Raw genomic sequence first — 27718 nt, forward strand, 5'->3', positions numbered from 1 at the left:
ATAAGTCAGAAAAATATTTCAACTGGGTTGAGGGAAGGAAGCTTGAAGTCTGAGTTTAAATAGAGAGTATTTTTAGTTGACTCCCTTACAAAGTTGCAAAGAGGTAGTCAAAATAATGCAATGTACACTAAGGCTTGGGTTAATCTGACATGCTGATAGAATCATGATCCATGAAGACTTCCTTGAGTAGGTTCCTTCTCAGAAGCACATATGTAGTGATACTCACCATCATGGAGGCACAGCACCATCATCAGATCTGGCTCCACTGCAGTATAAATTTGTTGAGTACTTCATTTCCACCAGAACAATTCCTTCATAGTTCACATATTTTGGTTACTTTTTGTCTCTTAACTTCTTAGAAAAGTTTTAATGTTAGCAGTTCTGTGAATTATTAAATGGTCCTGGCCATGGCCCTTCTTTTTTGATACTTTTTACTGCCTTTCATACAGGAGTCGATGGTCACAAGGGACAATGTTATTCATAATAATAACAGGAACAACTTACATTTATGGAATACCTTATTTTGGCCAGGTATAAAGACAAAAAATTACTCTCTAAGTTCTGGGGCTGGGGTCCATGAAATGAGTTGACAAAAGACAGATTAAGAAAATAAAAGCATATACGTTATATTTAATATTTTTACTGCACACATAAGCCTTTATAAGAAAAATGAAGAGCCAAAGAAGCAACGCAGGCCAAGAGCTTATATACTTTTTAAACAAAGAATGCTAAATTGTGGGGAAATGATAAAACAAAGGAAAAGAGTTTAAGCTTCTAGAGGCAGTAATTTGTGGGAAAGCGGCAGAAAATACACAGGAAAATCTAATGGAAGATAAGGAATATTTTAGTAGTTTTGTTTGTTCTGATCCATTTCAGTATTGACCCCCAGTCTCCAGTGATAAGAATGTTCTCTTCCTGAAACAGGGAGAGCCTCTTTCACATGGAAAATTTTCTGTCATACCTGAGGCAGAAAGAGGTAAGTCAGAGAGCCCTTCTTGCCTCTGCTGTTGCTCAATCACGTTCAACCCAAAAAAATCAACATGCCGGGCTGGGCACAGTGGCTCATGCGTGTAATCACAGCACTTTGGGAGGCCGAGGAAGGTGGATCACCTGAGGTCAGGAGTTCAAGACAAGCCTGGCCAACATGGCGAAACCCCGTCTCTACTAAAAATACAAAAATTAGCTGGGTGCAGTGGTGCGTGCCTGCAATCCCAGCTACCTGGGAAGTTGAGGCAGGAGAATCACTTGAATCCAGGATGCGGAGATTGTGGTGAGCCAAGATTGCACAACTGCACTCCAGCCTGGGCAACAAAGTGATACTTTGTCTCAAAAAAGAAAATAAAATAAAATAATAAAAATAATCCCCATACCAAAGTAGCATATTTTGGGGTAGCATGTTCTGAATTCCTTCATTTCCCCCATCTGAAACTTTACCATAAGTTTCTTATAATAAAATCTGAATTAATGGCTATGGAGAGAAGAATCAGTTTAGTTGCTGAGTGATAGATCTTCAAAAGAAGAATATACAGCTTAGAATGAGAATAAATAACCAGAAAAGTGCAAACTTAAGCACATTTCTTCATATTCCATTAAACCAATCTCCCAACTGTGGGAATAGGTCAGTCTAAAAAAATGGTTGAGCCTCATTGTCTTATGGAGAATATTAATCTTTTTTGTTCAAAGGTATAAATCAGACAATATTTGTACCAACTGATTCACAAAGAGGCAGCATTTTCATCAACCACACAAGATAAAATGATCAGTGTTGTTCATGAACAAAAAGTGGATCCTGTAATTCTCCAGATCTAGTGTGTTCCACAACTGTTGTTATTGGTCATATTGATGTCTCCACACCTTCATTTTCATGTGCCTCTGTCAGTTTGTAAAAGCAGAAAATGTCGTGAAATATTTGACATAGGAGACCTGCAATCTGGCTTTGACAGCTAAAAGGCTTGATTTTGTCACCTGACCAAGTTAATCCAGATTTTTGATCTATTTATATACAATTTCTGGTGTTAAGGAGCCTAATCAGGAGAGCAGCTGAGCTACCCCACCCAGGTTGTGCAAGAGTGGCCTATGAACCAGCCAACACATTTGGTGATTTGGCAAAACTTTGTGCTATAAAAGGTAGTTCTAGAATCACTTATTGTTACCGGATGGAAAGTCTTGACTGTGAGTTTTCCAGGTTCTTGGAGTGTTGAACAAAGAATTGAACAAAATGTGCAAACAAAGCAACAAAAGAACGAAGCAACAAAAGCACAGATTTATTGAAGTGAAAGTAGCCTCCACAGAGCAGGAGCAAGCTTGAGCAAGTGGCTCAAAAGCCTCATTGCAATGTTCTTCAGGGTTTCAAATTAAACTAAAAGAATTTGGTAACACCCCTAAGTACCCTTTAGAGGCCTCCAATTGTTTATACCCTATGCAAATGAAGGATTGGCCTGTGACCAATCAGAGACTGAAGTGGAGGCTTGGTTTGAGACCAATCAGAGGCTGAAGTGGAGGTTGGCCCACAACCAATCAGAGGCAATTCTCATTTGTGACCTAGGGGAGGAGGGTTTTGTAGAGGGCAGGAACTCTGGCCCCTTTTCACTTGGGCATGGAGAGGTGGGGTTTTCCTTTTGGTCTAATTCCAAGAAGTCAGCCACAGTTTGTCCTCAGGCTTCTTGTCTCCCGACCCTATTCTCCTGCCTCATTATGACCTCCATGAAGGGTTTGAGGATGTGGTGTATGGAGTCAAACTACAGGGTTTGATTGCAATATTGTCTTGGCTTGTTACTTGGGAAGAGATCAGTACCATATTTGTTTTTAATTGGAAAGTTTTTTTTTTTCCCCAACATCTTTACTTGAGCAAGGGACAATTGTTGAGCGTGCACAGAGGCTTTTCCTTGCCCAATGAACTCACCAGAAGTAAAAGTAGAGTGACATTGTTTTTCTGGCCATGGATACCATACTCTTTCATTAATTTATCTTCCATAGTTGGTCTACCTGGTACCCCATGGACAGGAATAAAAACTAATTCAGGTTTGTTCATGCTATACAGATGTTGACATAAGCAATAATTATATTGTTTAGTTGACATGACCAAGGTTTGAGAAACTCGTGCAAGGGTGGTGTCAGGTTTGTGTGAAACCTATGAAGAAAAGAATGAGGTTAATATGAAAGAGGCAGCATTTGAAAGAAAGCCCATAGTGGAGGATCAGAGAAAGAATAGGATAGATTGAGACAAGTAATCTCCAGTGAGCTTCTCAATAAATGGGAGGTTTTGTTGAAAAAGATCCTCCCTTTACTCCCCCCCCACACCAGGAAGGAGAGAAACTTAAAGGGGGAAAATAGATGAAAGCAAAGTTTTTTGATCTGTGATCTTGAGGAAAGCTGTTTGCTTTGTGGTGTCATCTTGCTTCTAGAGCCTTGACTCTGAAATCCTTACTATGAGGTCACCTGTAGGGATGGTCTTTCAGTTGTCCTGAGAGTGATGACTGGCTCTACCTTGATGTGGCTCACATGAATTCAGACAGTGTGATAGCAGTGTAGATGGTTAGCAGTACTTCATAAAGTCCTTCCTAACAAGGTAATAGTACACACTTTTTCTAAAAATCTTGATGTATACCTGATCTCCTGGTTGAAAGAGATGGTTTAATGGATTTTTTCCTATAAGTTCTTTTTATGTCTAGATTTTTATGTTCCACTTGCCCTGATGATTGAGGATGGTATGAAGTAAGAAATTTTAATGAGTAATCCAGAGATTTGGGGAGTGAGTTGTTTATTTCTACTGAAAAATGAGTTTCTTGGTCTGATTCAATCTATAAAGAAATGCCAAGATGAGGAATAACCTCAGTTGTTAATTTCTTTACCACTATCATGGTGTCACTTGAACCTGGGAGACAGAGGTTGCAGTGAGCCGAGATTGCACCACTGCACTCCCGCCTTGGTTACAGAATGAGACTCTGTCTCAAAAAAAAAAAAAAAAAAAAAAAAAAAGGTGTTACAATGGAGGAATTGGTTAATAGGGCCTGTGTACAGGTGGTCTGCTACTGTGTTGAGAGGTGCGGTGTCTTATTAAGTCATAAAAGAATGGACACAGAATGGGGGAATGGGGAATGTGGAGGTAAAGAAGGGAACCTAATATAAGAATACTGAATTTGCCAACTAAGGTACCAGTTGTGACTACTTCATGCAGGAATGGGGACATGCCTGATGCCATAGAGTCTAATTGACTTGAGAATGCGGGAGGAAAATAAAAACTCAGGACCCCAATTCACCATGCCAAAAGGAAAAAAAAAAATTAAACTGAAATGTGAGTTGCGCAAGAAACTGCCTTTTCTTTTGTTCCTAAGCAGATAGTTAGAGATAAAATGTTAAATAACTCCATAGGTAGTTACTCTGTGTTCACCTTATCTTATGTAAAGTGCAGATTTACTGAGCGCTGGATGAATACGTAATTGACTATTCCCTACCTACTTCTTTTCCCTTGCAACATGTGGATTATCATACCCTCCTTTTTTCCACAATGGCCTGCCTTTCCCCTTTAAATACTGAGGCCCTCAAATTCATTTTTGGAAAAAGGCATGGACCACAGACTGTTTCTGTGATTCCATGTTTATTTCTTCTGGGCATATGCTTAACTTTGGCAAAATAACCTTCTAAATTGATTGAGACCTGTCTCTGATACTTTCTTGTTTACAAGAAATATAGTATAGGATATCTGTTGATGAAAAGAGTCAAACTGTAAAATATTTGAAGAGATTTATTCTGAGCCAAATATGAGTGATCATGGCCAGTGACACAGTCCTCAGGAGGTCCTGAGAACATGTGTCCAAGGTAGTTGGGGTGTAGCAGGACAAACCACAGACAAAACCCCTCAGACACTGAGTTAAAGAAGGAAGGGCTTTATTCAGCCAGGAGCTTTGGCAAGACTCATGTCTCCAAAAACTGAGCTCCCCGAGTGAGTAATTCCTATCTCTTTTAAGGGCTTACAACTCTAAGGGGGTCCACGTGAGGGGGTCGTGATTGATTGAGCAAGCAGTGGGTATGTGACTGGGTGCTGAAACAGAACAGGACAGGGATTTTCACAGTGCTTTTTCACATAATGTCTGGAATCTATAGATAACATAACCAGTTAGGTCAGGGGTCAATCTTTAACCACCCAGGGCGTGACGCCGGGCTGTCTGCCTGTGGATTTCATTTCTGCCTTTTAGTTTTTACTTTTTCTTTCTTTGGAGGCAGAAATTGGGCATAAGACAATATGAGGGGTGGTCTCCTCCCTTATTTATACAGCTTGGTTTTACGTATTTTAGGAAGGCATGAGACATTAATCAAATACGTTTAAGAAATACATTGGTTTGGTTTAGAAAGGCAGGACAACTCAAAGTGGGGGCTTCCAGCCTGTAGGTAAATTTAAATATTTTCTGGCTGACAATTGGTTGAGGTTGTCTGAAGACCTGGGATCGACAGAGAGGAATGTTCAGGTTAAAGATAAAGGATTATGGACACCAAGTTTTATTGTGCAGCGGAAGCTCTTAGATAGCAGATTTTAGAGAGACCAGGTTGTAAATAGTTTTTTTAATAGGACTTAAAAGTGTGCCTGGCTCTTAGTTGATTATCTCCTGGATCTGGGAAGGAAGAAAGGAAAACAAAAGGGAAAGGGATTCTCTATAGAATGTGGATTCTTCCCACAAGACACTTTGCAGGGCAATTTTAAGGTATGGCAAGGAAATATATCTTGGGGTTAAACATTTTTTTTCCTTGTCTCATAATGTTATGCCAGAGTCAGATTGAAAAGTAAGCCACAATATATACGGTCCAATAAAACCCAACTGATGAGAATTTACAGTTTGTAGGGCATGACTCCCTAGACCCCTTAGGTAGAAATTTGGGTAACAAAAAAATCAGAGCTTAGTCCTCATATCCAAGAGGCAAGAGGTTGTTCTGAATACCCCAAACAATCCTATTCTTTTCATGGTAGTATAGGTGAAACAGTTTGCCAAAGTTGGGTAAGCCAAGAGCTGGCTATGTGCGAAGTGCTCATTTTCAGGCTTTGCAGTTCAATGGCTCCAAGAGCCAGGAAATGAACTCTGAAGTAGCATCGGGAGGAGGGCATCTATAGAGGTTTAGCATGGGCAGCAAAAGCAGGAATTCATTGGTGACAATAGTTAGCTGCCCCTAGGAATTTATGCAGCTGCTTTTTGTTTTCGGGAGAGAGATGGGCAAGGCTGATTCAAGGCATTTTGTGCTATTTTTAGTGCCCTGAGATATCTCATGTCCTAAGCAGGTAACAGTTGTTTGCATCCACTGATGTTTAGATATGAAGGATTTAAGGCCTCATTCAGCTAGTTATTTTAGGAGAATGAGGGAGTCTATAAGATCACTCTGTTTAGTTTGGCTATAAAGAAAGAGGTTATTAATGTATTGAAAAAGAGTGAAGCCTTGAGTAAAAGCTACAGGGTTGAGATTGGTTTTACGGACTTAGAAAAATATTGAGGGGAACTCATAATATCTATAAGGTATGCATCTATGTTGATTGTCTTCCTCTAAACATAAGTGCAAAGACAAATTTTGAGTCCCAGAGTAATGGAATTAAAAAGAAAGCTGACCAGAGGTTAATTACTATAAACCAGACTGCATCAGCAGGAATCGAGGTCAGAATAGTGGCTGGATTAGGAATTATGGGGTGATGGGGCATTATAAGAGTTTATGACTCTCAGATCTTGTACAAATCTAAGATGGGATTTGATTCCCATCTAAATCAAATTTTACTTTTATTATTGGCAAGATTAGGGTATTGCAGGGTAAGAAGGTATAAGAAAACCCTGCTATAAAATAGTCGATTATAGGTTCAATTCCTTATTTTTCATCTTGAAAGAGAGAGTATTGGGCTACTTATAGGAAAGGTTTATTACTCTTCCAGGTAACGCCCACTGACTGTGCACTCAGTAGCTATCCAATCTCATTTATATGTGAGGCCCAAATACTATGTGGGATATCTTTTAGGACTGCATCCTCTTCAGAAGATTTTAAATTGATATGGGTTTCCATTAGGGAAGGTAGGAAGCTTGAGGTTTGGTCTGAAGGTAGGAAAATAAAAAACATCTTTATAATTATACTCTATGGTGGCATTAAATTTACATAACAAACCTCTGCCTAAAAGGTTTGTCAGTAAGAAGTCAGAAACTAGAAAGGCGTGATGGATGTTAAGAGGGCCTACAAATATTGGGTGGCCTAAGATGTAGGCAATGAAACAGGCTTCCCTGGAGTTCCAACAGCTGAATAGAATTAGAGGTGATAGATAGAGATGAATACTTTGAGCCAGTAGTAGAGAAAGTCACGTCAGTGTCAATTTAAAAATTCAGTTCTTGATCTTCTATTTTAAGGATGGAGGATATGCTTCCTCTCTCAGAAAGAGGAAAATGGATCCTCTGAGGAAGTTGGGTTCAGGAGAGATTGTTTAAGCTTTCCTTTCTTTTAAGTGCAGGACAATTGTTTTTTTCAATGTCTGGCTTTGTATATAGTACCTGCAAACATCTTGAAATGAATAGGGGTGGCTCTGGGGCTGGTAAGAAAAATGGGTGGGACTTGAGTTGCCCCTAGAGTCATAGGTGTGTTTTTATAAAGACTAAATTTGCAAGGCAAGGACAGTTGATGTTAATTTTTCCCCCCTCCTCTTTTCCTGCAAGCCTTTTTTCAACAAATGGGGTAGAAGCTTCAATCATAATGTTGAAGAGATTGTCCTGCCCAGACAAAAAAGCTACTGTGGATTTGCTTCCTTATTCCAGACAGAGGATTTCCAATAAAGGTGGAAATAATAAGATTTTTCTGTTCTGGGGCTTTGAGGTTAAATGCAGCATGCCTTTGGAAAGTCTGTATACAACATTCCACAAAAATCTTGGCATCCTTTTCTTTCTGAGTGTACTTTTCAACCTTAGACCAATTCACTTTGGTGGGAAAGGTCTCTACAATCACTTTTATGAGGCCCTAAATATCAGCTGCCAGCTGAGTCATTTCCTCGTCATTTGCAGGAAGGCCTGGGAGAAGTTCTGGCTACCTGTTTTCTTTATGTGTGTTTGCTGCTGGGGAGAGGTAGCTGTCCCTAGGGGGTTGTCTGGCTTGTCTGGTAACCACAGTATCACCCTGGGTAGGAAGAGCCAATCAAAATCCCTAGGAGGGGAGTTGTATATTGTCACTAACTTTTCTAACTTCTCTCTAAGTTTGACAGGATCTTCTGAAAGGTGTGTATTTTGGGGGTGGGGTGGGGTGTGGTATAAAATGACTTTTTATTTTAAAAGATCTGCTGCTGTCCAGAGGACATGAATTCTTTGCTGTGGGCACTAAGGATACATCCACAAAAGGAATTTCATGGGAAGACTTGCAGCTGATGGGATCTGATTATATCGACCCAGAAAGTAGATGGAATTATAAGGGACAATGAAATGAGCCCTGCTGTGTATCCCTGGGGCCTCTGACAAAGTTATTTTCTGACTATCAGCATTTACATAAGTAACTTGTATTCCCTGGCCTGGAGATTAGGCCAGAGTGCTTTCTGCTATTCTTGCAGGGAAAAAGAATTTAAAGAAGGAAGTTGGGTGTTTAGGGACTTTTTTTTTTTTTTTTCTTAGAAGTCAGAGGAGCTTCAGGGATTATAGGAATTTGCTTAGGAGTCTGGGCTGGATTTGAGGGAGAGAAACATAAGTCAGGGTCTGGAGATTCAAAATACCTTCTGGAAGGTTAGGGATATGGAATTGAGAATAAAGAAGAGCACAGTTGCAGGGGAAAGGAACATGTACAGTAGATGTGGATTTTTAACTTTTGTTCTAAGCCTAATTTCTGTTCTTAATCTTGAGGGAATCTCTAAGCCTAGCCATAATGCTCTTTTTTGTCCTACTTCCGATTTCAACTTCCCATAGGTACCAAAAAATCATTTGTTTAGGATGAGATTTCTCTAAAAATCTTTTCTAAAAGTTTTTCTAAATCCATGAATTCATCATGTAGCCATTGCAAATAGGATCTCCAAGCATATATCCACTCTAACAGCAACTCAATCCAATAAATCTTTTCATGAAAAAACCTGGAGGTAACTTTCTAGGCTTAGAATACATTTTTATCATGAATTCAAGAGGTATCCCCAAAGAGGTGCAGAAGATGCAGCTCCAATGATCCAAAAAACACTCCCAAAAATAGCCTAAGAAAGCAAAAACCCTCATTGTCACAGGCAGTAAGAATAATGTTTGTGAAAATTAGTGTCTCTGGTGTCCTACACAAGTGAGATGCATCCAATTACAGACTCTCTAATCTGTGAGATTGGACAGGTGATGCTGGATGGGACTTCCCGCACTGGCAAAGCAATAAGGGTAGAGACAACAAAGACTCCGTATAGAGTGGGACCTTGAGAGCAAATGAGACATAGGATTTACTGGGAGAACTTACATACAAGGATGGTCTGGTCATGGAGAGCTGGACAGGACAACTGCTCCCATTTGTAAAAAGCATGCAGATTATATAACATTTTTACTTAGCACCTGCCACCTAGCAAGCTCCATCTAACCAAAAGCAAAGGGCCTTGATTCCCTGTATGGCCTATATTCTAAGGGATGGGTCAGGGGTTCAGATGTCCTTCCTAGCTAAGGAGTGAAACTCTGGGTTGGCTACTCCTGGATTCTTAGACTACAAGGTCATTGTCAGGGTGTTCTTAAGTCATAACTTTCAAGTGCATCTGCCATACTGACCCCTCATTAAAACAAACTCTCCTGAAAGCTGGCATGGTTGGACAATGAAAATGCTGCTTGCACACTTCATGTTGTTGGGACTCAGAAAGTAATACCCCATAATGAAGGCCTCAGAAGCAAAAGTTTTTATCTGACCTTCTTCTGCCCTCCTGTCTCTCAGTCCCATTTGCCTCCAAGGCTAGCCATAAAAACTAGAATTTCTCTTCCCCTGAACAGGTCATAGATATCAGAACCCCTTTTACCCAAGTCAGCCATAAAACCTAAAAATATTACTCTAACTTTCCCTCTGTCTTTCTATATAAAAACTGGCCATAAAGGAATTATGTGACCTACCTTGTTTGACTGTAGGTCATAAGACCCCCATTCCAGAGAGATTCCTGTCCCTTACCTAGAAGGAAGGAATGCATGCACAGAGAGGCCAAGAAAAATCTAGACAGGTAGGCCTGGCTGGACTTCTCTCCCTCAGTCTATTAGCATTAGATCCTACCCTTTTTGTCCAGTCATATTACTATATGGCTGTTCATACTTTGCTGAACTGAAGCGTAAAAATAGACAATTTCCCCTCTATCCTTGGGACTCCATTCTGAAGGCTCCTGTATGTACACATTAAATAGATTTGCATGCCTTTTTTTCCAGTTAATCTGCTTTTCTCCAATTGATTTTTCAGCATACCCTCCAATGTCTAGGGTTCCTAGCCTTATGGTACCCACTTGATGCATCCCTGATAACCTGTACCCATCAGCTGGCAGAAACCAAAGAGCATATCCTCACTGGTTACAAGCCGAGATCTCAGAACATAAAAAGTGATGAAAGGAGAATCTCATCTTTTTTTGAAAATTGATGACCCACAGCAAAGTTTGTCCAAACACCTGCCCAATGAGGACAGTAAACCCATCAGTCTATAAAGCCAGTTTTAACAACATGCCTTATAGGACATATGCCTGTGATTCCCTTCCATATGAAAAATTACACAAAAGACAGAGACATAGGAAAACAATGACCATCTCTGGGAGGGAAAGGATGAATTAAAACCAAGAGTACTTCAAATAAAAATCACAAGGAGTCCAGGTTGAAAATGTCCAGGTTGATGTGGTAAAAATGTTTACCTTTTGCTAACTTTGCTGGGTGCTCCCAAGACCTCAGTGGTAACCTCTGGAGTGTGCACGGTGTCCCAGCCAATGATATCTCACTCTCATTGCCAGAACCCACTTGCATTCTGGGCTCCTCGGCTATGGGATCAGTCCAATCCCAAATTGGGGCAGCCACATCAAGTGGTATCTATGGCTAGGAGGGCTCAGCTAGTATGTGGAAGACCCTCACCTACTTCGTTGTGCTCCCTTGGATGGGAGTGAAGATGATAATTGTCTTCTTGAAGTTGCATCATGGAGAGCACAGGAGACCTGAGTTGATTCCTTACCCCCATCTCTGCATTAGATCCAAGTCTTTTTCTTGAGGAGATGGTAACCATACTCTATTTCATAACCTTCATGTGAATCTGTTTCTAACTGCCTATGAAGATGAATAAAGAGAACCTGAACCATTACAAATCTACTGGGAACCACAGAACTGGTTTGAACCATTACTCTGCACATGGACCAGAAAAAGTGTACAAGACCCTAATCTCACCTTCTTTATTTGTATATAATGATGACCAGTAAACTGATTTGCCATCTCTTTGCTTGTGGCAAAATGTAGCTTAAAGAAATTAAATTTTGATTGGTCACACGCAAAAAAATCATAAGTATCTATACCCAAAGAACTAGTTCACACAAATGGTTTCTCCTGCTAATCTGAATTTGAAAAGGGAAAGAGAAGGATAGTCTCTTGCCATTTTCTTTTGACCAGACTCTACAGGCAGAGATTAGGAGGTTGATGTGGTAAAAATGTTTACCTTTTGCTAACATTGCTGAGTGCTCCCAAGATCTCAATGGTAGCCTCTGGAGTGTGCAGGGTGTCCCAGCCAATGATATCCCATTCTCATTGCCAGAACTGTAGGGAAAGAAAAGTAACTTTCCTCTACTCCTGAAGTTCTGTGGGTGAGGCTCATGAATTGAACTGACAAAAACACAGATTAACAGGAGAATAGCAAACAATTTTTAAAATATTATTTATTATATATAATAAAGGTATTTCTTATTCTATCCTACCTATTTTATTCTATCCTATTCTACACTATTATAGTCTATTTTATGGGCTTTTTAAAAGTCTTATTACAAGCAATTAAATTTACTTCATGACTCACTAATAGGTTGTGACCTTCAATCTGGAAAAAATGCTAGGTATAGGCTTACTTAATATCACTTTCTTGTATTACTGTGTTCTCAATTACTCTCTGTTGTGCTTCAAATGAATTGCACTACTTAAGTGAAATTTAGTTGTGGCTTTGCTGTAAGACCAACGGGTTCATATGCTTGCTGCACAGTAACAGTGCAATACACTGAGACAGCAGTGTTTGCAGCAGAGAAAGAGTTTATTGATTGCAGGGCAGCCAGGTGAGGAGATGGGAGGAGACTCTCAAATCCATCTCTTCAAGGATTTCTGGGATGAGGTTTTTAAGGGGATTGTAGAGGACAACGGGCTGGAAGATTGGGGTTATTGATTGGTCAGGGTAAGAGGGATGAAGTCATTAGGATGTGAAAACTGTATTATTTGGAAAAAGGAGACGAGTTAGCTCCTCATGTGGTCCCTAGACCAGCTGACATCAGTAGTTTCACTGGTATGCAGGACTTAAAATACATCTCAAAGGGAAACCTTACATTTAGTAATGTTCAAGTTGTCATGTAGAGCAGTTAGGGGGAACTACAATCTTTAACAGTCTATGTGATTCTGGAGCAACAGGGAAACACTGTTGGGAAGTGGGTCAGAGAGCAAGCTAACATAACGTTTAATGCTGAGTGTGCTGCAGGCTTGGTTTATCTTAGTTCTCCCCCTCCCTTCTTCCCTGATACATTTTATAAACTTTACGAGAATGCTTTCACTCTGTAATGCTCTTTCTAAATAGACTTTAGCCACAGATGGTCTCAGAGTGGAGGGGCTGACTGAATTCTGCTGTGGAAGTGTTGTTTTACCTTTCCAATTTCCCTTTTAATGAGAAGCATGTGATCTCTGTGGAGGCAAAACACCAGTAGTGTCTCAGTTTATTGGTAGAGATAAAGGGACAATTGTAAATACATCTTGCTCTGAGTTTCTACAATTCGAAATGAATTTTGCTATGTATAACCCTTCCTCTTCCCACCTCACCTTTCTTATTAACCACATTCTTTACAGAAGACTTAGATTATTGTTATTACCCCCAAGCATCTCTGTATTGTCTAAATCAGTATCCATGGCAAATATTTCTTTAATGTTCTTAGGGTAAGGGTTTACAATGTGTAAATTTTTATACAGATACCCCTATTTGAATTATATATATTGGTTTTTATGGCTCCCAAAATGTCAAAAAGAATCCTCTCCATACCTATTACAGTTATCTTTCTTGTAGTTTGGAATAAATGCAAATGAGCCATAATAAGCAAGATTTAATAATATTGGTAGTCCAGGGGAAATAACACTACACTTTAGATTTACATAGTTTCTTTAAAAAACACGTCAGGTCGGGTGCAGTGGCTTACGCCTGTAATCCCAGCACTTTGGAAGGCCCAGGCGGGCGGATCATGAGATCAGGAGATTGAGAGCATCCTGGGTAACACCATGAAACCCTGTCTCTACTAAAAATACAAAAAATTATCCGGGCATGGTGGTGGGTGTCTCTAGTCCCAGCTACTCGGGAGGCTGAGGCAGGAGAATGGCGAGAATCCGGGAGGCAGAGCTTGCAGTGAGCCGAGATCACGCCACTGCACTCCAGCCTGGGCGACAGAGTGAGACTCTGTCTCAAAAAAAAAAAACCATACACTTCATACGTATCATTTTACTCATTATCCCAACATTCCTGGAATTTAGACAGATTTAGGAATTACTGATGTATTTTTAAAGAGTTAAGTGATGCTTAAAGATTGAATAATTTGGATCTTTCAGCTGTTTCTTAATAGAACTACAAATGGAAATAAAGCCTCAATTCTTTTCTGGATCTGAGTTCCTTAGTCTTTTTAGACACGTGTTTCATCAGCTTCCACCTCCCATAGGCAAATGGAGGACAGTAAAGACAGAAAGTAAAAGGTAAAAAGTGGATGTGAGAAGACAGGAAAAAAAGTCATTGTCAAGAAAGACATTAATAAATGTTTCTAGTGTTGTTTTGTGGCACAAGTATATTCTAATCTTGTACTATATCACATTAGTTAGAAAGAATGGTGGCAATTGGTGCTGGGAAGATATTTGATTATGTAAGACTTTAGTCATAGTTTTGCTATCACAAAATGTGCTTTTTTTTTTTTTTTTTTCTTAAAGAGATGGAGTTTCACTGTGTTGCCCAGGCTAGAGTGCAGTGGCTGTTCACAGGCATGATATTGGCACAGTACAGCCTCAAACTCCTGGCCTCAAGTGATTCTCTGGCCTCAGCTTTCCAAGCAGCTGGAACTACAGACACATACCACCATGCCTGGCTGTACAAAATGTGCATTCTTAAGGTAGACTTCAGGACATAGCTTTTTAGGAAGATAAATAAAAAGCCACTTAACACTGACAAGATTTTTAAACAAGTCATCTATCCCAAGGAAAAATTCAGTCTGCATCCTAAGTGCTCCATGTAGAGGCCTGATATCTCTGTAGGCATCAGATACCTTAAATAGATAACAGGAAAAATACTTGTTGCATTATCTTTTGAAGATGAGCTAATATAGATTTATTGGCATTTACCTTCAGCATTGGTTAATATGCTTAGTTACAATTGATGAGATTGGGTCCCTATTACCTTTGGACAAAGGTGTTTTCTGTTTGTGTCTGACTATAGTGGCTATTTGGATCTTTAATACAATCCCATATGCAGAAGATTTAGTAACTATGACTTTGGCAAATCATAGAAATAAATCCCAAAAGTCATCTGACTGGTCGAGAGAAGAGAAACACTGGTTATTGCTAATAGACAGTTAATTGCAAACCCATAGCCCTCATTATGGTTATTATACTTTTGTGAACATCATTGTGCAATGCACCAGTAGTAATAAAGGTGTTTGTCATTCTTCTTAAACTTTAGCCTAACTTGGTACCGAGCCTTTTGCCTTAGTGCTAGGCAGCTGAACCACTGTAATCATAGAACCGGGATTGGTCCTAGGTTTTTTTTTATAGTGGGATGTTGGGTTGACTGAAAGTCAAGTATCACTGATCTCAGCCTGGGGTTTGACAAGAGACATTTGACAGACAGCATCCTCAGCAAAGCTATTATGTTTTTAATTAGCATCTTGCATTTAGATGCTCTTCAAGTCTTTTTTGAGACGGAGTCTCGCTCTGTCGCCCAGGCTGGAGTGCAGTGGCGAGATCTCGGCTCACTGCAAACTCCGCCTCCCGGGTTCTTGCCATTCTCCTGCCTCAGCCTCCCAAGTATCTGGGACTACAGGTGCCCACCACCATGCCCGTCTAATTTTTTGTATTTTTAGTAGAGATGAGATTTCACCCTGTTAGCCAGGATGGTCTCCATCTCCTGATGTTGTGATCCGCCCGCCTCAGCCTCCCAAAATGCTGGGATTACAGGCGTGAGCCACCATGCCCGGCCTCAAGTCTTTATTCAATTACTTCATTTCAGTCATATTTGAGTGCGTCAGCCTTATGCTTGCCTGCGAAAGACATGCTAGTCTTCTGAATAATGCTTGTGTTCTGTGGCTTCTGGATGACATACTTGGTTTTTCTTTGAATATTTTGACTTTAAGTTTCATCATCAGCCATAATTTTGAGTTTACTTAAACTCAAAGGACATCAAATTCATTTAGTTAATTAACTAATTATGCACAAGAGGAGAGACAATGATATTCTGCTAATCAAACTCTAATCAGGCTCATTTGTGCATTATTTTTGTCTAAGTTTCAAACTCTGGGCTTGGGTGTCCTTCCTTTTGGAGTCCAGTTCTAGCAAGAACCTGCAAGTCAGTTTAGCAGGAATTCCCCATCTTCTATTTCAGATTACTCTTGGGGGTTCCTCATCCTCCATCATCCCCCAGGAGATGTCTGATCACCCCGAGCAGCCTTCAGTAAGAATACTGTTAGGTTGTTTTCACCAGAACCTGCCTTACCTGAGATCTTTCCTCTTAGTAATTTTCTATCCTGCTGATCCCCACCCTGCCTTTTGGCTACAAATTATCGCTTTTCCTTGTTGTTTTTGGAATTGAGCCCAGGATTATACTGAGGTTTTGTTTCCCCTATTGCAATTGTTTTTTTTCTGAATTAAATCTGTTTTTACTGCTGTAATTACTGCTTAGTTCTCTCTTTTTTTTTTTTTTTCCTTTGGCTTCTGATTGGTGGATTTAGTTTGTGTTTGAACATCTTCATTTTAAAATGTCACCATTGGTCATAATTTTGAGTCTAGTGAAATTTAAAGTATATCAAGTTCATTTATATAATTTACTAACTAACTCATTTAGCACGCATCGATTGAGTACCAATTGATGAGTGGCTCTGAAAGTTTAACAATAAACTAATCCTAATATTAAAGGTGTATTATATATATTCTTTAATAAGCTCTGAAACCTACAAAGATATTTTGGACATAAAATGTTATTCACATTTTTTTCCCAAGGGAATTATCTTCCAAGAATAAGATGAATTATTTTCTTATTTTTAATACAGCATAATTAGTATTGACTTATCATACTTTTTTTGTTTTTTTAATTTAAGAGATGGGACCTCACTCTGTCATCCAGGCTGGGGTGTGGTGGTGCAATCCCAACTCACTGCAGCTTTAAATTCCTGGCTTAGAATGATTCGCCAACCATAACCTCCCCAGTAGCTGGTACTACAGGTTCACACCACCATGCCCAGCTAACTTATTTATTTTCTATTTTTTGTAAAGATGGGGGTCTTCCTATGTTGCCCAGACTGGCCTCAAACTCCTGGCCTCAAGTGATCCTTCCGCCTTGGCATCTCAAATCTCTGGAATTACAGCCATGAGCCATGGTGGTGCTTAGACCTATAATGCATTTTTAAAATGTGAAAGTACTAATATTTCTTATAATACATCAATAATACTGAGTCATTGCTGAAGGATTCAATATTTCCAATTCATGTTTAATCAGACTGTGATTTTTGTAGTCTCTTAGATATATTAATTCCTAATTACACCATTACAATAGGACAAGTTTGCTGTACAAATTGGACATGTGTGAATTATATCTCTATGTTTCCAAATAGTAATTAAATAAAATTTTATTTTGGGAACTGCTCTTGAAGGATTTCATCATTTTATTCTTCTTTTTCTCCCTCCCCTCTTTCTTCCCATCTTAAGGAAAAGAAGCAGGATTCTGTAAACCAAAAGGTATCTGAGACAGGTCTCAAAACATTTAGCAAGTTTATTTTGCTAAGGCTGTGGACACACCTGTGACGCAGCCTTAGGAGGTCCTGACGTGTTCCCAAGTTGGTCCGGGTGCAGCTTGCTTTTACACATTTTAAGGAGAAGTGAGACATTACTCAGTATGTGTAAGATGTACATTGGTTTGGTCTGGCAGGGCGGGACAACTCGAGGTGGGAGCCACCAGGTCATAAGTAGATAAGAGACAAAAGGTGGCATTCTTTTGAGTCCTTGATCAGCTTTCCATTGAATATACAATTTAGTCTGACTCAGTGAATCTGCATTTTTACGTAAACAACAGGGCAAAGGAAGCAATCAGATATGCATGTCTCAGGTGAGCCTCAGTGGGATGACTTTGAATTCTGTCTGTCCTTTGTTCATGAGGAATTCCCTTGTGGGCAAATTGTGAGGGAGGTATGTAGCTTTTTATCATTGTAGCTCGCTTATTTAGGAATAAAATGGGAAGCAGTTTGCCTGACATAGTTCCCAGGTTGACTTTTTCCTTGACTTAGTGATTTGGGCCTCCCAAATTTTATTTTTCTTTCACATTTTCCCCTTTTCTTTTAAAAGTCTTTCAGAAAAAGCATTTTAGAAGAAAATGGGTCCTCGTGTCAGGTTATGTCTCATCCCTTGTGGTTAGGACAGTTTATTCCTAGACAGGTAGGTCCCACATGGAAAGCTCATTTTTAGCAAGTTGTGAAATCTGACGTTTTACAGAAAGAATATAGGGAGAGGAAGGGAGAAAAACAAAGAAGTGAGTAATACTGGAAAATTGATATAGGCATTATTACTCTGAACTTTGTGAATCAGTAGGCTGGTATGAAAGTGGTTTATGTATGTAAATAGATTCCTGTCATTTTCTTCTAAAGTTTAATTTGTCTAGCTTCAGTCTGCAGAACCTTAAGAAAGCACAGCTTAATTTTTAGTGATTTCAAATCAGGAAAAATGGGGAAAAAAAGGAATAGAAGAAAAAAGAGAATAGATTATTTTGTAGACCAGTAGTCAGGAAAAATTTTAGAATTCAGTCCAAACTGTAAGTTCAGTCCAAATAATAAAAATTAAAAAATATTTGGCAAGACTAGAATCTAACAACAGGTGTACTATAGTTATTTATTTACTGCCTGAGAGACTTTTTTTCTAAAGTGTAGCTTAAAACAAAGGTCTCTGAGATAGTTTGAAACATATTTTTTCTTTCTCCAGTCCTATTTTCACTAAAGACAAGTCATAAGAAAAATTCAGCTGCAAAATAAGTTTTAGTCTTATTATACTTGGCCATAAAGGCCTGACAGTATATGCATAAAATCGGCAAGAATAATTGTTTCTTTTTTTAAAAAATTGGCTTTGCTGAAACTTTATTCCATAGGGAATCTCAGATTTGACTTTAATGCCTTAAGCCCAGCCTGTGCCTGCAAATACCTGTATTAATGGAGCGAATTCCTCACCTCTAGGTCCCAAAGAATCTTGGGGCTCCTGGGATTGTCAGAAAGTGACATTCTTTACTTGCCATAGGTCAGGAACCTGTACAGGGACTGCGTAGACAAGATAGAAGACCAGCTTTCTGAAGGGACTTTTATTGCTCTTTAATTCAACTTTGATTCCTTAAAGGAGTCTGTATCTGAAAGAATTCAATTCCAGTAAAAAAACCTTGGTAAAATAACTAGTGTCTACAATTATGTCCTGTTACAAAAGAAAACAGATTCTTATTATACTTATGCAAATAACTATATTGCTATAAGTTAAGCATACTTGCAACTGGTTTCCAAATTTTGGAGAAATCACGTAGAGAGAAATATGCTCCAAATTTTGTTTATAGGCATGTACTTTACTCAATTACTAAAAGCTGTAAATATTTCAAAAGAAAAATTTTTCTTACCTCTGATAAATGAAGGATCAGTAACATTTTAAGCAAAAAGTAATAAAAGGATTTATTTCAGTCTTCCATGGGGTTTAGTGTATGCAGTTAACTCCTGTTCTGCTTGATATTCATGAACATTTCAACTCTCCTTAAGAATCTTGGAAGTTTTTCCTCTATTCTAGTGTCACAATCTCCAAAGTTATCAGAAACCTGCCTTCAAGAGCACCTGTCAGAATCCTGTGCTGGTTATAATGCCACCTTTTGAAAAAGATAAAAATAAAACTGGATGACAAAAGTCTTAGAACAGTCATAGTTAAATACACAGTTTACAAGAAAATTGGTTACTTCTGTGAAATACAACAATTTCACGTAATAATCATAATTATTACTGATAACATATGCTTAGATGTATTAGAAGCACAGGAATTTTGTACAACTCCAGAACACACACTAATAACACATTTATATAAATATAATTCAAAGAAGGTTAAACATTGTTTCATATTTGATAATGCTTCCTGTATGATTTTATTATATCAAATAAACCAAATATCTCTTATAAACTTTAGGGAACTAATATCAATAAATTTATGAGGACCAAAATTAGAATTTGATTTTGGAAGGTTTTTCCAAGTATAAAATGTTTAGAACACTTGATATCACAAAATAGGATCACAGTCATTATAAAGTAAGTCATTTATTTAGCCAAAATGATAACTCAAAGATTAAAAAAACAAAAGCAGAAACCTTTGTCTTCGAGAGAGGAGACTTAATTTCCCAAACAATAAGCCTTAATGAAGACAGAAGGAGGTCAATTAAATATGTCTCTCAAATCTTATAAACTGCCTATAAAAATTTAATTATCTTGACCATAAGATATGATTTCCATAAGCCTTTTTGTAACCTTTATAATCTTTTATTAAGAAGTGGATTAATGCTCCAAGAAAACCTTGTTGGCCAGGTGCTGTGGCTCACACCTGTAATCCCAGCACTTTGGGAAGCCAAGGCGGGTGGATCACGAGGTCAGGAGATCAAGACCATCCTGGCTAACATGGTGAAACCCCATCTCTACTAAAAATACAAAAAAATCAGCTGGGCGTGGTGGCAGATGCCTGTAGTCCCAGCTACTCGGGAGGCTGAGGCAGGAGAATGGTGTGAACCCAGGAGGCGGAGCTTGCAGTGAGCCAAGATCACACCACTGCACTCCAGTCTGGGCAACAGAGTGAGACTCCGTCTCAAAAAAAAAAAAAAAAAAAAAAGAAAATCTTGTTAATCTAACACAGGGGTCCGTATTCTGGTCTTGCCTCAGCATGCCTTCAATATTAATGGCTAATTTATAGAGAAACTGAACTTATTTTCTCTCAAAATCAGCCCTTATGATCTCACATGCCTAGCTCTTCTGCTATAGTCCCTGGGACTTGAATTGAATAGTTTTAGTTTCTGGCCCTGTGTCTCATGAACACAGTTTATTTTGATTGGCATCTTCTACTGGGTCTGAAGATAAGGCTTTAACTGCTGTCAGTGTTTAAGATTTAGCAAGATTTGGGGTCCTTTTTTGAGTCAGAAGTCAAAGCTCTGTACTCAATGACACAAGGACTGTAAAAGCACATGCAGAAAGTTACAGGGATGTAATAACCTTAATTAAATAAAAATTTAATCTCAGTTTTTTCCTAAGCAAACCCAAACTTAATAATAATGACAGAGAAATTTTTTTGATAAAATGTAAAATCTGTTTGTTAGGCCCAGTTACCAAAAGGCAAAAAAAAAGACCTTCTGCAATGTGACTGCTGTTCATTTAGACAATTTTCATGTCAGATCTAATGAGAATGATACTTGAATTAATTAGACATAGGAGGTGCTTCCTGAGCAGTTTAAAGCCAAGAGCACAGAATATTATGTTGGAAGAAAACATTTCCTTTAGACCTTCAAGATAAAACATTATTATTTTTTTTTTTTTTTTGAGACGGAGTCTCGCGCTGTGTCACCCAGGCTGGAGTGCAGTGGCGTGATCTCGGCTCACTGCAAGCTCCGCCTCCCAGGTTCACACCATTCTCCTGCCTCAGCCTCCAAGTAGCTGGGACTACAGGCGCCCGCCACCACGCCCAGCTAGTTTTTTGTATTTTTAGTAGAGACGGGGTTTCACCATGTTAGCCCGGATGGTCTCGATCTCCTGACCTCGTGATCCACCCGCCTCGGCCTCCCAAAGTGCTGGGATTACAGGCTTGAGCCACCGCGCCCGGCCAAGATAAAACATTATTAGCATCAGGACAAAACAATTATGACCCAAAGAAAAAACTTACAGTAGTTGAAAATGAATTGAAGGACAGAATTATTATTTCAGTCCATTTAAAAGGGGAGAGAGACCTGAAAACACCGAGACGCAGTAAAAGTTGAACTTTGCATACAAAAAATTATAAAGTCTTGTGATTTTATTGAGTAAAGCAGTACCTTAAGAAAATCTCATTATTCTAATCAATTATTTAGCGTGTAAGTGGGGTTTTAAAAATATTAAATATAGACAACTTGATCATATAAAAGTTTTTTCTTTTCATAAACCCTCTTATTATGACTTACACAGACCATTCATGACATGCTTGAACATGGTTGTCCTGAACATCCCTCTTTCTTTAACAACCAGTCATTTTATTCTAGGACAAAAATTTAGCATACAAGATTGTTTTGCATATAAAATTATTTTTCTTTAAGCTTTCTTACCAAAAATACTACTTTATTTCTTTAACTTTCTTTACATCTCTCTTATTTCCAGGTTAGTTTTACCTCGTTTTATACATAATCTTTAAAATAGCTTTGAATTAGACAAAAAGTATTCATCTTTGAACAAGAACACATCTTATTTTTTTTTAGAAAGAATGTTTTCCTACTCTACATACTTTTTAATTGGAAAATACCCATTTAATAAAATATCTATTATTTAATTTAATGTAACTTTAGGTTCTAAATTATGATATTTATCTACAAGTATTTATCCCATTACATCTACTCAATTATTTTATTTTAATAGTTTACCTGGGTTATTTATGAAAACTGTGATAGTAATCATTTAAGGTTATTTCCCTGTCATCATTTACAGCATGTGAATTTCAGGAGTTTACCTAAGTAAGAACCTTAAGATTAAATATGTGGTTATTTTACTAAGTAATTCAAGATTTAGCTGTTTTCATTAAACCAATATTAGCATCTTATTTATAAAAAATTATAAAAGCAAAGATCATTCAATTTTGGGCTGAGTTTATCATTTGATTACCCTTATGCCAATGTTGACACCTTATGAAAGGGATAAGGGATAAGTATGAAATCTCTTGACCAATAAATGCAAACAAAAATATACACTGACAATTTTTAAGACATTTCTAATATTACTTACTAATAATTTTAAAACTAGGTTATGAAAGGTTTTACTTAAGTCATGTGAACTTGAAAAGCATTTGGACTTATTTTTTCATTTATAAGTACTCCTTAACTTTAAACCCAATTTGGTAACTTGTGGCCAAAAACGTAACAAAGTATGTGTACATACACACAAACACACATACACACTCACACACACAAAGATCCTACAGCTTTTACTTCAGAAATCTAGCCACGAGATATTAATAGAAACCCATTGGTTTGTAAAACAATAACAAAAATGTTTGTATGTGAACAGTGGATTTTATCTCAGTAGGAAAGTAACAGCAGACAAAGCAGGCAGGAAAAAAAAACAGAGATAGAGAATTTAGGAACTTTATAGCTGCAGGTTGACCTTAGGGCTCTGAATTTTCCTTAACATAATTTGCCTGTAAGTATAAAATGTGCACAAGAACAGTCCTAATGTGTAACCAGCTTGAGTATTAGAAAACCTAGCATGCCCTTCCATTTATACTGCCCCTTGCAAGTAGAGACATCATAAAACCAAACAGGGTGCCTGAGAGGAGGTCATCCTCCTTGTCTTTCCTTTCTTAGATGATTGTTTCCCACATTTTTTCTTAAAAGGAGGAACTTAGCTGTGACCTAAGGTTTGGCATGGGGGAGTCCAAGTGTGCTGGTTGTGGGTGGGACTCCACATTTTACCACTGCTGAATCGTTTCTGCCCTCTTATTGTTGCAGTTTCTGTCTCCAGAGGTCTAGCACCTCTGGGAGAGCTCGAAGTGTGAAGTGGTCAGCTTCCATATGCACTTACTGGATGAGCCTTTTTAAACTAATTTTGTTGGTGGTTCCCTATAAGGCCACTACATGTCACAGGGGGTTAACCCCTATTCACTCCAACTTGGCCTCTGGTACCCAAGGGTGCTTTTTGGCTAGGAACTTGAGAGGGCAAAATGCCCTTTTTCTTCAGAGCTGAGAAAACTCAGTCTCTCATTTATCAATGACTGACAGTTCAGGTTCTCACGGAAAAGCACAGTCAAGCCAATTTAGATTAATTTTGGGAGTAAAGGTAATGAAAAAGATTCTTCAGAATGCACCTCTGAATTAGAATTAGGATCCTAAACACCAACTTCCTAGGAGGAAAAAAAAAAAAATCAGTGAAGACCACTTCCTGTAACTGTCCTCAGCCAGCTTTAACTTTGTTAGCTTTTGTCCACCATTACACATGCCAAGGTCAAATCCTTTCACAGTACAAGGTAATCTTTGGTACCCTCCAAAGCCAAAGAGGTCAGGTAATGCAAATACAGGAAAGTAGACCTTTAGACCTAGGAAGAATCTGCCCATGACTTTTGAAACTCTATGAAGAAAGCAGAACACCCCAAAAAGGGGCAAGTGGTGCCCATGTTCTGAGTTCTTCTAGGGGTTTGAATCATTAGAAGCCTCTTTAGATTTTTCCTGGTATTGAAGATAGTGAAAGGACAGGAAGGAATAGGGTGAAGAAAAGTAAACGAAAGAACAGTTGTTTTTTTAAGAAAGGAAACAAACACAGAAACCAAGGACTTTTTTCCCCCCTCTCTTTTGCAGTTATGAGGAATTTTAGCCAATTCAGACAGGTCTTGTTCCCCATAATTTGGAATTCTCATTCAGATTTGACCAAGTCAGGTAGAGTTGGTCAACTCTGAGACGAGAGAGAAAGACCAGAACAAACAACAAAAAACCCCACAGTATCATTACTGAGCACTCTAATGGTAAGGAGAATTAAGACCAGCTGACTGTTAATCATAACTTTATCCAAGACAAAATCCCAATTCAGCTACTTACCTAGGAGTGGGTCTCAGGCTGAAGACAGCTCTCTACCATCTTAGAAGCAGGAAAAAATTCAAACTGGCCTTCCCTGTTGGAAAGCGAGCTCAAACTCCAGACATGAGTTACCTGCCTTCCATTGTCATGAAAGCAGAAAAACTTGCCTTCCTTGTTGGTAGAAAGTAAAACTCAGAAAATGAGTTGTACAGCAAAATAAAGTTTAGATCTCAACCAAATTTTGGGTGATTGGGGATTCTCTGGAGGGAGGGAAGCTTCCAGGCCTCAGTAAATTGTCCTGTTGGTTGGAGCCATAAAAGTTCAAGCTGGTACCAAGCCAGTTGGAGATTTGTCAAAGGTCAGGGGCCACCTCCATGTAGAGTCCCTTCCACTGATCACCAAATTGTAAACCAAAAGGTATCTGAGATATGTCATACTACATTTAGAAAGTCTATTTTGCAAAGGTTAAGGACATGCCTATGACATAGCTTCAGGAGGTCCTGACAAATGTCGCCAAGTTGGTTAGGGTACAGCTTGCTTTTATGCATTTTAAAGTGACATGAGACATCAGTCAATATGTGTAAGATGTACATGGGTTTGGTCCAGCAGGGAAGGACAACTTGAAGTGGGGGGTTTCCAGATTGTAAGTAGATAAGAGACAAAAGGTTGCATTCTTTTGAGTCCTTGATCAGCCTTCCACTGAATACAAAATTTAGTGTGGTTCAGTGAATCTGCATTTTTATATAAACAATAAGGCAGAGGAAGCAATCAGATATGCATGTCTCAGGTGAGCCTCAGTGGGATAACTCTGAATTCTGTCTGTCCTTTGTCCAGGAGGCATTTTCTTGTGGGCAAATTGTGAGGTGGGTGTGTAGCTTTTTAAACTTTGTAGCTAGCTTATTTAGGAATAAAATGGGAAGCAGTTTTGCCTGACATGGTGCCTATGTTGACACTTCCCTTGGCTTAGTGATTTTGCTGTTCCGAGATTTATTTTCCTTTCAAAACTCTTAAAAGTAGTATTTTTCTATCATAAAAAAATGTCAAACTTGCTTTATCATTTTGAAAATGTTAATTTTAATTTATTTTATTAATTTTTAAAGGAGAAATTACTTTTTCTTTTATAATCAATGCTGTATTTTCTTGAAAACAATTCCATGAAGTGTATGCTTCATTTGTATTACACTATAGAAATATATTATTAATTTAACCAAAGCTGAGCAATAAGTTCAGGTGCATGGCTCAAGCCTGTAATCCCAGCACTTTGGGAGGCGGACGTGGTGAGATCACTTGAGCCCAGGAGTTCCAGACCAGCCTGGACGTCATGACAAAACTCCATCTCTATAAAAAATTTTAAAAATTAGCCAGGTTTGGCCGGGCGCGGTGGCTCAAGCCTGTAATCCCAGCACTTTGGGAGGCCGAGACGGGCGGATCATGAGGTCAGGAGATCGAGACCATCCTGGCTAACACGGTGAAACCCCGTCTCTACTAAAAAATACAAAAAACTAGCCGGGCAAAGTGGCGGATGCCTGTAGTCCCAGCTACTCGGGAGGCTGAGGCAGGAGAATGGCGTGAACCCGAGAGGAGGAGCTTGCAGTGAGCTGAGATCCGGCCACTGCACTCCAGCCTGGGTGACAGAGCAAGACTCCGTCTCAAAAAAAAAAAAAAAAAAAAAAAAAAAAAAAAAATTAGCCAGGTTTGGTGGTGTGCACCTATAGTCCCAACTGCTTGGGAGGCTGAAGTGGGAGGATCACTTGAGCTTGGGAGTTGGAGGTTGTAGTGAGCTAAGATTGTGCCACTGAACTCCAGCCTTGGCAACAGACTGAGATTGTGTCTCAGAGATTGAATTTGCTGAGATTAAAACACCACACACACACGCACACACACAAACACACACACACAGACAGGTTTCCCTACCACATTACACAGTAACATTTCAAAAGATTAAATCTTCCTTTAATTGACTGGGCAAAGGGCTGTTTTATCTCACCCAACAGGTTAAATACTGCAGAGCTAATAGATTGGAGTGACTTCTGACCTAATCACATCTTAAAGGAAAACTTTTCAGTTTTTACTTTAAAAGTAAGTTGCCTTTTGTTCTTTCTACTGCACAGCTTTGTAGCAAAAAGCAGGTATGGTTTTGTAAAAAAAAGATACAAAGTTCTGTAATGTGCCACATTTTAAGCAGTTTCTTTAACCTCAAGAATCTCTGGCTTGTTCAAAACATATCTAGGTGACACTGAGAAAGTTAAGATGAGGCTGAAAGAACCAAAGGAGAGGAATAATTATGACAACAATAATAAAGAGGAAAGAAAAAAGAGTTGATGAAATGCCACCTACAGTGGGATTAACTTCTCTTGTTGAATCAAGTTTATGATAATCTATTTCTGGTCAATTTATTTATAAAATACAATAGTTTAAGAAGTTTCCTAGAAAATAATCTTACACAAAAGCTCCTTTCATTCATGAAAATACTTGTAAATATTTTTACTTTAGGAGAAAAAATACGCTTTTGGGGATATTATGCTGGTCTCTTAAAAGTTTCTTTAAAACTCTTAGCTTGGAGTCACTGTTACTTGTAACTGGAGGTATTAGTCAGCCTTTGGGTTGGACTTATGAACTATGTACCTTGGAAATGCCATACATCCTACCAAATGCGATGAGGATACGAGGGCAATCAGCGTGGGACCTACCACTCATGTGGAAATTTGCTTTTCATTTTTCATGTTAAAGAATGATTCCCACAGTATGTACAGAAGTAATTTAGAACACTAAAGTTATCTCAGTATCCTCAGGCTTCCCGAGGCTGGAGGCCATTTTCAGTGTTGTAACAAAGTTTGGTAGTTTTGAGTGAGGTCTGTAGAGAAATGGAAATTGAGGAGGTGCCTTGTGCATGACTTAGATTTGGGACTCTCTTTGCTCCTCCCCCTTTGGTAATGTTACGGTTTGCTTTCACCAAAGTTATAGTCTTGCCTTTTTCAATATTTGCCCATATTTCTAAATTTTTAAAATTATTTATGATCATAATTTATATTCAAAATCTATAACAATTTTAATGGTAAGAGGATTGTGTCTAAATTCAGTTCTTAATTCCATTGAGATAATGTATACATAAACTCACAGGAAATGGGAACTCCAAAAGGTAGATTCTGAAGGCAGTGTCTTGACTGACTTCTATATCCGTTATGATTCTCTAGAGAGAAAGCATTTGTCATGGAAATAAAGCGTTTGTTGTGGAAAAGAAAAGCAGAGGACTAAGCCAAGAAATTTGGCTCTTTTTTTTTTTTTCCTGTCTGATACTCTCCTCTCCTTACCTCAAAAATCCTAATCTTCCCATAACATCATGTTGTATACCTTAAATATACACAGTAGCATTTATTCGAAAAAAAAACTCACAATCATCAACTCCTCTTCCTCTTACAAGAACAAGAATCCCCTGTACAAGCATCCTGGTAGATAATGTGTGGAGAGGTTTATGGTTATTTGTCTTTCCTCACTGAAGGGAAGCTGAGATTCAAATTTGTTCTGGCAAACTATTTTCTAACATTAAAATTTT

At 38.6% G+C, this 27718-nt stretch overlaps 1 protein-coding gene across 4 annotated transcripts in view; it reads left to right on the forward strand.

Moving 5' to 3' along the window:
* Positions 1-3447: 3447 nt before the first annotated feature.
* The window catches only part of SPAM1 (sperm adhesion molecule 1), a 46891-nt gene continuing 22620 nt past the window's right edge, over positions 3448-27718 (forward strand). Inside the window, exons 1-2 of one of the 4 annotated variants that reach the window (XM_025380099.1) lie at positions 4083-4294; positions 26160-26244. The gene's annotated coding sequence lies outside the window, so the exon portion shown is untranslated. Of the gene's footprint in view, positions 3759-4082; positions 4295-26159; positions 26245-27718 lie in introns of those variants that run through there. The other 3 variants (XM_025380097.1, XM_025380100.1, XM_025380098.1) reach the window with 3 other exon arrangements.

Source organism: Theropithecus gelada, chromosome 3 (assembly GCF_003255815.1).
Source record: "Theropithecus gelada isolate Dixy chromosome 3, Tgel_1.0, whole genome shotgun sequence".
Classification (NCBI taxonomy): domain Eukaryota; kingdom Metazoa; phylum Chordata; class Mammalia; order Primates; family Cercopithecidae; genus Theropithecus; species Theropithecus gelada.